Source organism: Engraulis encrasicolus, chromosome 7, assembly GCF_034702125.1.
Source record: "Engraulis encrasicolus isolate BLACKSEA-1 chromosome 7, IST_EnEncr_1.0, whole genome shotgun sequence".
Taxonomy (NCBI): Eukaryota; Metazoa; Chordata; class Actinopteri; order Clupeiformes; family Engraulidae; genus Engraulis; species Engraulis encrasicolus.
Window position 1 is genome coordinate 30,944,607 of NC_085863.1, and position 13,449 is coordinate 30,958,055.

Genomic DNA, 13,449 nt, shown 5'->3' on the forward strand with positions numbered 1-13,449 from the left:
GGAGAAATTGCACATAGAATGATAGAGAGAATAAGAGAGAGAGAGAGAGAGAGAGGACAGGAAGATGCAGGCAGGAGAGGAGAGTTCACCAACTTCATTGAAAGGGAAATGAATGGCCACGAAACACAATAGAAGCACCTCCACCCGGCACCGCACCGCAAGGCAAGGGCAACAGTACTGTATGCAGAGAGCAAGCTGATAAACTATCACCCTTTACTGCCATTTATCATAAATATATGTGGGGGAGGAAAAAACAGTTATTTGCCTCGCGTCTTTACTTTACTAGCACACATCTACAAAACAACACACACACAGCTCTCAAGTCTCAAGCCCCCTCTGAAATCAAGTCAAATTAGCTTTCAAAAGACATTAGCGTTTCGTTGGTTAGTAGTAGAGCGGCTACAAGGCCAATTTGGCTTGAATCGTGCAAATTATGATACAAGCATGAAACTTGGCAGGTATGTGCTTAAGACCAATACAATCAAATCTACCTGATTGGCCACTTGAAATTGCAGCCATTTTCCAAGATGGCCGCCAAAAAAGGCTCCAGAAATTGATTTATTGCATAGAATTGACCTAGAAAATTATGATACAAGCATGAAATTCAACATGTATGTGTTTAAGACCAATACCATCAAATCTACCTGATTGGCCAATTGAAATGGTGGCCATTTTCTAAGATGGCCGCCAAAAAAGACCACAGAAATTGAGTTATTGCATAGAATTGACCTTGAAAATTATGATACAAGCATGAAATTCAACATGTATGTGCTTGAGACCAATACGATCAAAGCTACCTCATTTTCCACTTGAAATGGTGGCCATTTTCCAAGATGTCTGCCGAAAATGACCCCAGAAATGGATTTATTGCATAGAATTGACCTAGAAAATTATGATACAAGCATGGAATTCAACATGTATGTGCTTAAGACCAATACGATAAAAGCTACCTGATTAGCCACTTGAGATGGTGGCCATTTTCCAAGATGGCCGCCAAAAGGACCCCAGAAATTGATTTATTGCATAGAATTGCATAGAATTATGATACAAGCATGAAATACAAAATGTATGCCCGTAGCCTCTTTGAGCAGATGGGGTCGCCGGCGGGCCTATTCACTATTTGCTGGAAATACTCAACTACATCATAACAACATTGCTATGACATTACTGAGAGCCTTAAGTAACAGATTAGAACATAGCCATTACAATTTTGGTGACAGTAAGGTTATAACATAGGCTCTGCGCTAAGGGGTTAAGACCAGTGCAATGAAATGTACCCGATTGGTCACTTGAAATGACGACCATTTTCTAAGATGGCTGCCAAAAAAGACCCTAGAAAATGATTTATTGGACAGAATTGTCCAAGCAATTTAGGATGGACACATGAAATTCGGCATGTATGTGATTAAGACCAATAGGCCTACAATTAAGACCAATAGGCCTACTATACTTGATTTGCTACTGAAAATGTGATGAAGAGGTGTCCAAAAAGACCCTAGTTTCTATAGATGATGAAGTGATACAGATATTAAAAATGTTCCGAAATGACACATAAGCCACTTATGACACCATTACCATGGTGATGGCATGTCAATGGACCCCAAGGTTATGACATGCTAATAATATGATGACAGTGTGGTAATAATATGCTAATGACAGCAATTCATGGTTCTCTCGATATTGCTGTTAAACAAAAGGTGCGTCAACACCAGAAACAAGCTTTGTCATGAATTTGCTTTATTCGCTCTGGACTTGACATTAACATGTTTGAATTAGCTAATCACATAACTGCTATGGCTTGTCAGCCTGGGACATTCAAAGATAAGGACATCCATCCCGGGCTGCACTCTCAAGCTAATGTGCTGTCCCCTTTGCGCACTCGACCTCCGCTAATGGTGGTTGACGTTCGGGCACAAGTTCTGTGGAACACGCTTTCGTGTTGGTTGCGCCCTCTACCTGAGGGTGAAAAGACTGATCGTGGCAAGACCACCTGGATCCTTACCTCTCCTAAAAGGATGCATTACACGTGTCTCCCTTTGGGTCGGTCACCCCTTACTGTGCGTGTCTCATGCGCTCAGCAGGAGGGTGAGTGTCAGTTGTGCTGCCTGGAGCACTGTCCTTGGGTAGGGCGCCCGTGGTTAGCTAGACCATACTTCTCCAATGAAGTATCTCAGGGCCCTGATCGACCAGGCTGCCTGATCGAGGGGAAGTGCGTCTTTGATGTCCCCCTGGGACTTTGGGAACCAGAGCGTGTGCCCTCAAACAGGTGTCTATCGGGGGTTTCTTGACTGGCTCTCTGTGGTGGTGGTTGCTACTCTTGCTACCCCGCAACTTGGACCTGCGGCCCTGCTGGAGAATGACTGGGTCTTTTTTGCCGGCACAATCACATGGCAGCTCAAGCTTGCCTGGTGGTCTTGGGCATGGTGCCTCCCAGTTGCACCTGCAGGTGTTGTGTACTGTACATGCTGGATATTCCCCCTTGTGCCAAGGCCTGGTTTTCCACTGGGGAATAACACTTGATATTGGGGGCCTCGCTATACCTCTGTCGGCTCCACCTACACATCGATCACACCCACGGGTGGTTTCCATGCCCTGGGTTTCCTCCACTGTGTGCTCTCCGTGGTATTGGATGTCCCCTGCTCTTCCACGTGCACCCTTCGGCTGCAGCTCTTGCCCCTGGCCCCTGGCCCCTGGGCCCTTGGGCGGCTGTTGGGCGAGCCATGTCGCTTATTGCTGCTGATGGACGCTGCCTCTCCGCCTTCATCCGCTCTGGGAATCGGCAGGAAGGGTCTGTACTCCGGCCAGGCTTTTGCTTGCGCATTCTAGGTAACTGGCAATGCAATCAGGAGTTTTTCAATACCCATAGTGAGATGTCGAGTGATTCGACCGAAAGAGAACTATAGGTCATCGAGGGTTACCCTGGTTCTCTGAGGGAGATGAACGAGACATCTCAACAGATTGCCACACTCACCCACAAGCTCAAAGGTTAGTTACTTGCCTCAGATCGAAGCTCAGAGCCCGGCACACCTGGGCTTTGTCCCCGAGGGGGCGGGATCCCCAGCTGTGCAGCTCATTGGTCTGACGGCATGATTGAAAGCAAATTTTGGCAAATGGTCACGCAAAGGGCGTTACCCATAGTGAAATGTCTCGTTCATATCCCTCAGAGAACCGGGGTTACCCTTGGTAACCTAAAGTTAAATGCCTTTTTGCTTGATTGTGTTTCCTTCTATGATGAAATCTTTGGAAATTCAAACATAGTGACTATTTATTTCTAGTGGCTTCTTTGATGGACATCTTTAAAAATGGCTGCCATGTTACATTTTCAAGTTGCAAATGAGGTGGATTTGATTATATTGCTTTGAAGCACAAACACACAAATTTACATACTTGTATCATCATTTTCTTGCTCACTTTTGGGCTAAATTCAGTGTTTTAGTGGCCATATTGTAAAATGGCTTCCATTTCAAGTGTTGAGTCGGGTAAATTTGATTGTATTGGGTTTTTTTGCACATTCATGCCTAAATTGATGCTTGTATAATAACTTGCTTGATCAATCCTGTGCAACAAATCCATTTCTATGGTATTTTTTTGGAAGCCATCTTGGAAAATGTCATTTAAACTGTAAAATCACTTAGGATGTATTGTGTTGGTCTTAAGCACAACATTCTTGGTTTTATCACAATTTCCTTTCTCATTTCTGTGCAACAAATCAATTTCTGGGGTCTTTTTTGGCGGCCATCTTGGAAAATGGCCGCCATTTCAAGTAGCCAATCAGGTAGATCTGATCATATTGGTCGTAAGCACATACATGTTGAATTTCATGCTTGTATCATAATTTTCTAGGTCAATTCTATGCAAATCATTACTGTGCTCTTTTTTTGGTGGCCATCTTATAAAATGGCCGCCATTTCAAGTGGCCAATCAGGTAGATTTGATCGTATTGGTCTTCAGCACATACATGTTGAATTTCATGCTTGTATCATAATTTTCTTGGTCAATTCTATGCAATAAATCAATATCTAGGCTCTTTTTTGACGGCCATCTTGGAAAATGGCCGCCATTTGAAGTGGTCAATCAGGTAGATTTGATCGTATTGATCTTAAGAACATTCATGTTGAATTTCATGCTTGTATCATAATTTTCTTGGCCAATGCTATGCAATAAAACAATTTCTGGCGTCTTTTTTGGCTGCCATCTTGGAAAATGGCCGCCATTTCAAGTGGCCAATCAGGTAGATTTGATCGTATTGGTCTTAAGGACATACATGTTGAATTTCATGCTTGTATCATAATTTTCTAGGTCAATTCTATGCAATAAATCAATTTCTGGGGTCTTTTTTGGCGGCCATCTTGGAAAATGGCCACCATTTCCAGTGGCCAATCAGGTAGATTTGATCGAATGGGTCTTGAGCACACACCTGCCGAATTCCACGCTTGTATCATAATTTGCACGATTTTTCCTGTAGCCGCTCTACTATAGGTTTTGATAATTAAAGAGTCGTCACATGCTGCAGATGTTTTTACCTGACAGCTTCCTTTAACTAGCTGCTGGCTACATCATGCAGCCCTGTTTACCTATCCAACGGGCTAGTCCATTCAACTGGAAATGACAGTTCAAATGTGTTTTTTCTTTCTTTCTTTCTTTCTTTCTTTCTTTCTTTCTTTCTTTCTTTCTTTCTTTCTTTGTGTCGCTGTGCCAGGAGATGATTAATGCATGAAATATGTGTTTGCCTGAGTGTGCAGCTTGGAAGTCACGTCACATGCAGGCACGTACGTATGCAGTCTAGAGAGTGTAGAATATGTCAACACCAGGGTGTTTAAGAGCGTTTTTTTTCATAACAACAAGAGTAATCAGAGATGGCAACCTGGCGCCAACGACATGGTCAATGATGCAGCGACTTCATTTACGCTGCACAACACATAGACGCATGTGATGTTTGGGTAGACAACCAGATGGTGCCATTGCGATATCTGGCCACATTCTTTCTGGGTGGTGGTCAGGTAATGATGATTTGGGTTTTCAGGTTTGCAGCTAATAGCTGTGTTGTTACAGTATTCCCTTTACACATAAGCAAATACTACTGGCCCTACCGTGGCCTAACGGTAGGGCACTCGTCTACTATGCGGCCGACCCGGGTTTGATTCTCGGGTCCTTTGCCAGCCCTTCCCTGTCTCTCTCTCCCAACTCACTTCCTGTCACCATCTTCACTATACTATAATAAATCAAGTCAAAAAATAAATAAATCAAATACTGCTACCCAAAGCTATTCATAAGCAATGGCACACAAAGCTACATTTTTTGTAAGGGACTGTTTTGTCTGTAATATCCTCAAACCCTTTCTTAATGGTTTGTAGGCTACTTAGAGGTTACTTACAGGTATATATAGAGCGTGTAAAAGCACTTTGCACTCCCCTCCATATTATTCATCTCCTCACAGTGTTACAGTGTTTCGTTCCAGTAAATGGAACTGGCTTCACATCTAATCAGAAGATCCAGGAGGGGCAAGTGCGATATATGCAGCAGCAGAAATAGCAAGCGTTTACCAGTGCCATCTGTGTAGCGCTGTGCTGCTGACAAGCATCTGTGTGCATCTGGCTTGCGAGTGCACCGGTTTTAATTAACAGTTCATTACATTACATTACTTAGTGTAGAATATGTCAAGTAGAGAGTAGAATAGTAGAGGATTAGGCGAACGTGATTAGGAACGTGATTGTAGTTTGTATATGTGATGTCTGTTACATGTTTTTTTAAGTCTTGTCCTCTTCCATGTTGGAAATAAGTGTTTCTACGCTTTAACATGTAATCCCTTGGATACCCCTTTGTCTTCCTATATCCATACATAAAAATAAACCAAACCATACTTTACATCACTGTACTTTTTGACTGTTAGTCAGGGCCCAAAATGGTAATCATGCTTAAACTGCATTGACGAAAAAATCCTAAAAACTGAGCAGAGTGGGTATAGACAGGCGGATTTAGTCTTTCAGTCTGATTAGATTAGGTAATGCTGCCCTGAGTTAGTGGGTGGGTGGGGGGCCTCGATCTCTCTGAGGTTTGCGGGTTACACTGAGAAGCACAACCACAACCGCAACCGCAAACACCCCCCAACACACACACACACCCCCCCACACCCACACCACCGCATACCTGAAAACAATCATCAGCATAATCTGAAGAGCGTAATTACTCTGCGCTCCACAACATGGCTGCTCTCCCGTGATGATGCCAGAGCAGAGCTTTGATGGGCTGCCAGGGAAAGACAGACCTCTCCAACCAAATTGAATCAGTTATGAACAAAGCCAAGGTGATTTCATGGTGTTTAGGGCATTAGGGTAGGATATAGACATCATAGGCATAGACATGAAAGATGAAAACCAAACAAAAAAGTAACAGAGATTTCGTGTGAGCGAGTGCATTCCTGCATAGGCCTACTGAGTCTCTAAATAAAACATGCATATTTCGCGCAACCTCAAAATTGTGTGATTGTCTCTGTCTCATCGTTTTGGTATGCACGCATTGCACATATTCACTTTGATTCTCTCTCTCTCCGTCCATCTTTCACTCTCTCCCTCCTTTCTTCTCTCTGTATCTCTCTCTCTCTTTGGTAGTGGTAGAGGTACACCACAGGACTTGGGCTGTATTTTGCATTCATTTAAATGTATGACTTCAATGGGATCAGAATGCCTCTGTGATAGCACAGCCCTCCTGGGTCTCTCTGTACTTCCCTGCTGTCATGATGCTCTCTCTCTTCTGGGGCCTATACTACAAAGCTGGTTCAGGAGTAAACCAGGTTAAGTTAAGAGGTAAATCATCTCATAGAGGAGGACTCCAGGCTCTTCTATTAGATGATTTAACTCTTAACTTAACCTGGTTTACTCCTGAACCAGCTTTGCAGTATAGGCCCCTGGTTTTCTCTGGTCTTGTTCTGTACTGTGCTGTGTTATGGACCTTCTCCTCTGGTCATCCTATATGTATCCTCTAAATATGAGATTGTTTCTTCACAACCTATAAAGAATATTTAAGACGCTACGCCCGTTATAAATTAGCTGTTACCAGAATGCAATGACCAAGTCATAATTAAGGATAGACCGATATATATATATCGGTATCGGGCCGATATTTGCATATTTAAAGTGTATCGGTATCGGCCCATACGCGTGTGGTTTTGGCCGATACACAATATTTATTATTTTATGTCATTCAGGGTTTTTTTTAAAGCACCAAGACACTTCATATTTTTATAACTTGATTGTTAGACATGACTTGATTGTTTGTGGGTGTTTAAATGTTACAAGTTCTACCTCAATTTGATAATGTTAAAGAAATGTTTATTTTTTTAACTTGAGACCTAGAATATTTGACCTGTTTTTTTAACCCATATTGGCCCCAAATATCGGGTATCGGAAATCGGGTATCGGCCAAGGGTGATGAAAAAAAAACGGTATCGCATCGGCCATTAAAAAACCTGTATCGGTCGACCCCTAGTCATAATGTATTACTAAAGGCCCCGTACACTGTCATAGAGTTTTTTCAGTGCCTATTATAATGTCCCAGTGGCGGGACGGTGTCTGGGAAGGGGCTACGCAAATAATCATTCAATCATAGTGTGAATTATGTCAGACATCTGTAGAGGATTTTGAACAAACAACAAGCCCTGAGGTAGCCCTCAGTGGACCCAGACAGGTTAGGGACCCCTGCTCTATGGTCTTGGTCTATTCTGCTATTTATTCTGCTATGAGTTTTTCCCCCTCTGTTTTCCTTGTCCATGGTGGTTCTTATCATTTCTTTTTCTTTTGTAAGGAAGTGTGATAAGGCTGAAACAATACAAAATACTACACTGCAAAATAGTGAGCGATCCATTTCTGTCTATCTTTTAGGTAACAGATAAACAACAAGAGAGGAAGAAGAGAGGGAAAGAAACAAAGAGTCACAGGGAGGTACAGAGAGGGGAGATACAGAGAGGGGAGAGAGAGAGAGAGAGAGAGGGAGAGATGGAGAGAGAGAAAGAGAGAGAGAGAAAGATAAAACAATAGAGGGGGATAAATAAGATACTTGAAGAAAGAGGCAGACAGAAACGGACAGTTACAGAGAGAGAGAGAGAGAGAGAGAGAGAGAGAGAGAGAGAGAGAGAGAGAGAGAGAGGGAGAGAAAGAACCAGAGTAGTCCCCCTGCAGATGGATGGCTTTGTTTGGTGACTTATGGCCGTGCGCTCCACATGAGGGCTGGATGTTGTGTTGTGTCGCAGATCAGATAATCCCCAACGCCACGTCACGTCACAGTCGTCACGCTCCCCAGGGTCAAGTGCTGTGACCCACTTCAAACCCTTCACCAACGGCTGCCACCCACCCACCATACACCCATCGACCCACCACACACACACACACACACACCCATAGACCCACCGTGCGCGCACACACGCACACGCACAGACAAGCACACACACATACAAACACATAGACCCACAACGTACGCGCACAAACACACACACACACACACACACAGAGCCATACACCCATTACCCTCCACCATACACACAATTCAGACCCTTCATCAATGGCCACCACCCACCCACCATAACACCCATCGACACCCATCACACACACACACACACACACACACACACACACACACACCCACCATGCGCACACACACACACAAACACACACACACACACACACACACAGACCCATCGCCCTCCACCAAACACCCACTTCAGACCCTTTACCAATGGCTGCCACCCATCCACCATAGACCCATCGACCCACCACACACACACACACACACACACACACACACACACACACACACACACACACACACACACACACACACACACCCATCACCCACCACCATTCATCCACTTCAGACCCTTCAGCAATGGTCGCCATGCCCCAGGTACATTCCATTATCCTAAGGCAGGGGTTCCCAACATTTTCCAACTAGGAGCCAACTTGACATTTTCACAAATGTACGGAGATCACCTTTGGCCCAATAAAACTCAAATGAATAGTTAACAACAACACAGCTACAAATATAATTTAGAGTTTTAGAAAAATGATTTCAAAGCCCACTTAGAACACCTTCTTGGACCACACTCCAAGACCTTGGGCTGACCTTGGGACAGTCAGCGGGGCGGCAGCGAGAAGACCGCGGTCTTGCCACAGGGTCTTGAGCGGTGTGTTCTACTCAACATTTCACGCTGACCACCTGTGTGCGAGGCCAGTCCTGTTCAAATTCCCCCACAGGATGTATAGCTTTCATGAACGAAACATCAGTTTCTCTTTGATGTTTTCGCGCTCAAAATGAATTGTAAACAACTGCTGCATATCAGAACATATGTTTGTCCGGGAGCTGATTTAAATCTTCATGCTGTTACAGGCTGCGATGAAGTAAATTCTCCACTTCACCATTCGCCATTTAGAGGCTTGTGTGGACCATGAAGAGCATTGTTCGTTTGTGTCATCAACTGTCAGTTTTTGCCAGGCAAGGAGTGGATGTGGACACACACAAACACACACACACACACACACCTGAGGAGCTCGAGGGTGAGAGCTCTCATTTGTAAGCTGACCAGCAGAGGTTGGTGCAGGGACACTAGATTAGGCAGACTGACAACTTTAAAGCAATAGCTCACTTGATACTGCTTTGGAAAAATATAATGGAAGAATATTTGGCACGGCAATAATAGCTGAAGCTTAATGAGCGTGCTGATCAAGGTACCACAGCATTTCTGTATAGTTGCCATGAAAAATGGACACCTATTGTAGAGAGAAAACATTAATATAGGCTGGTGTTTATGGTCGATATAGGCTACATTAAACACTTGAATAGATAGCTTAGTTCACTGGGATGTTTTTGCTATTCATTTCAACGGGGCACCGCTCACATGCCGAAGTGAAAATTCCGCTGGAGTTGGAACTGAGGCGTCTCCCACACCACCGCATTCTCGCTGCCGCTGGTAAAAATCGCTTCAGTCCTCGTGTCCTCGACCTGTGCCTGTGGCCTCGCGCTTTGCTGGCACTTCACCTCCACTGAGAAAAGAAAAGTTTCCCTGCTGTCAGCCTTGCCACAAAAACTTTTGGGGGACTATTCCCCATTCAACACCCCTATTGCAAATGAGAAAATGACCTTTGAATTGCGCTTTTATCAGATATTGAATTTAAGTTTAAGTCTTGCGATGTCCTCACAAGGCCACAAGCACAAGAGAGGATGGGATTTAAGATAATGGAAAGAACTCACCTCCATCCCCCCACTCACTGACGCACCCTCCATACACGACTTCAACTAAGGCCCTTCACCAATGGTTGTCGCACACCCCATAAACGCACACAACACCATACACACTCATACCACACACACACACACACACACACACACACACACACACACACACACACACACACACACACACACACAGACACACACGGACACAACTGGAACATAACCCCTCCCTCCCTCTCTGCCCTCCATCTCTTTCTCTAGTTCACATTCCCATTCTCTTGTTTGGTGTCTTTATCACTCTCTTATTCACTCCCTTGTTCAGTCTCTCTCTCTCTCTCTCTCTCTCTCTCTATCCCCCTCTCTGAACATGTTTTCTATTTTCTGTGCGGTTCACTGCAGCGTGAATTTGGGCCCTGGCACTAGCCGATGCCGCCAGACATGTGGGCGCAAGAGAGAGAGAGAGAGAGAGAGAGAGAGAAATGAAAGAGAGAGAGAGAGAGAGAGAGAGAGAGAGAGAGAGAGAGAGAGAGAGAAATGAAAGAGAGAGAGAGAGAGAGAGAGAGAGAGAGAGAGAGAGAGAGAGAGAGAGCATTAGAGGGAGAGAGTGGGTGGGAGAGGGAGGGAGGGAGAGAGAAGGAGGGAGGAAGTGAGAGAGAGATAGAGAGAGAGAGAAGTAGAACGAGAGTGAGACAGAGCAAGACAATGAGAGAGTGAGTGAGATACGAGAGAGAGAGAGAGAAAAGACAGAGAGAGATGGAGAGAGGGAGGGGGGGAATGGGAGAAGGAGACAGAGAGGATTCTGGGAGCCTGCGCTGGCCAGCCAACGATGTTTGTGATGTGATGTGATGCCTTGGCGAAGGTTGGCTTGGCTGTGGGATGGTTGGTGCCCGTCCATGTCTTGGCAGCGTGAGGGCATCGCACCACTGGATTACTCCTGGAATCCCAATCTTCCACATATCCTTTCCCTCCCCCTCTCTGTTTTTTCCTCTTTCACTAGTTCATGCTCACATTCCCTTCATCACTCTCTCATTCTCTCTCTCTCTCTCGTATCTCACTCTCACTCATTGTCTCGCTCTGTCTCACTCTCATTCTACCTCTCTCTCTCTCTCTCAATCTATCTCTGCTGCTGAGTCACGCACACACAGTCTTTCTGTCACACGCACGCACAAACACACACACACACACGGACACACAAACACGCGTGCATGCCCACACTGCCATGATTTTCAGAGGCAATATTGGAACTCGTACACCTGGGTCCCACAACACACACCCACATGCAATCAAGTGAAAAATACAAGCGCACAACTGGGAATTACTGTGTTTGGAGCAGCAAAGTCGTTTTGTTGTAGGCCAAAGCCGGATGAGTAAACAACACTGTTTTTGCTGAGCACCTCCTCTCTGTCTCTCTTTCTCTTTGGGTTTTTTCTGCATTCTTTTTCTTCGCACACACACACACACGCACGCACGCACGCACGCACGCACGCACGCACACGCACACACACACACACACACACACGTATCCACTCATAAACAAGCACACAACCAAATCACACACACCAATTCCATCTTCCAAGATTTGTTTCATTTTTGCACGCCGACCAACTGAAAAGCAGATTATAAGCAAGCGACTCCAAGAAGCACCGCCCGGCCCATCTGCCAAACGAAACTACACATCTGCAAAGGACTGACGGGCCCACGGTGGATTTGACCCACAAACCCCCTCCCCACCCCCTTCGCAATACTCTCCTAAGCTTGCCATCCATACCGTGCAGTACTACAGTACGCCGTCGCCGTGCCACGCCATGTCTGCTCTGCTCTCCACTCCTCCTAATGCCTCCTTCCACTCCCTTAAAATGTTTTAATTTGAAACGCTTAACCCAGTTAACCAAGCTTTTATCTTTGGCCAATTAGCAGCTGATTCATTAAATATTGAACGGGCTGTGAAGGATTAATTTTTAATGCGCATTTGAGGCGGAGAGTTGTACAACAACTTCCCCCCGGAGCCATGCATGGGGAGACACAGAGGGCCCCCGCGCACAGGAACGCGCACACACACACGCACAGGAACGCACACACACACACGCACAGGAACGCACACACACACACGCACAGGAACGCACACACGTGCACACACACACACACACAGAGCCCTCACACTCAGGAGCCATGCATGGCTACAGGGCCCCCCTGCTCAGTAACGTTTAGTCCTGTACCCAGCGCAGCACACAGGGAAGCCCACAGGGAGGTGGGACAAAGGGGTTGGTGATCCTGTGCCCAGGGAGACAGGGCCTCCACACTCAGGAACACACGTACACGTACCCGCACACACGCACGCGCACACACACACACACACACACACAAAAACATCTCCCTTTCTCTGTCTTTCCCCCCCAGTGCTCAGGAACGTTTAGCCGTGTACCCAGCGCTGCTTGCAAACACCAACCACCAACTGGGACCAAAGAAAGAAAGAAAAAAAACACCCAGGCATTTCCAGCTGACACTGGCCCGTCGTACACATTGAAGCTGTTTGTTTTGGTGTTATATCCTGCTTGACTCCGTCCGCTGTCTATACTGTATTGAAGATGGACCAATGGGTCGGCCACTCTTAACTGTGGGCCACTCCGTAGCCCCATCATGTTGTACCACCGGTGGCACGCTGTAATAGTCATTGAAAGGTTAATTACCACAGTACTACTCTACTATGACATAACAAAGGGCCTTTAGTAGTGCATAATTACTCTGCCATTGCCGTTCTGGTAACAGCAAATTTATAACACAGTGTTTTAATGGGGTAAGAAAAAATAAACAGCAGTATCGGGCCCTAGGGACTGCGGGCCACTGGGAACATGCCCTTTATGCCAGACTACCAGTCCAGCCCTGCCAACCAGCACTGAGCAGCGAGTCGGCCGGGCCGCCGGGACTGTGTGCTTCCCTAGCCCTCTCGAACCCGATAACCCTACTCAGCCACTGCACTACTCAGCGAAATATAATGGACATTGGATGGACACAGGCACACAGACACACATGCACGGATACGTACGACACAGATGCACGCATGCATGCACACATGAACAGGCAGACAAAGGGACAGAGAGAGAGAGAGAAAGATAGAGAGAGAGCAAACTGAGAGAGAGAGAGCGAGAGAGAGCAGAGAGCGAAAGAAAGAGAAAGGCAGACCATGTGCGTGTGTGTGTTAGTGAGAGAATGACAGAGAGAGAGCCAGAG

The 13,449-nt window shown here is 45.7% G+C and overlaps 1 protein-coding gene across 2 annotated transcripts in view; it reads right to left on the reverse strand.

The window, feature by feature from the left end:
- Positions 1–13,449, reverse strand: part of efnb3a (ephrin-B3a) — an 82,383-nt gene that overhangs the window by 63,583 nt on the left and 5,351 nt on the right. The gene's annotated exons all lie outside the window — the stretch shown is intronic.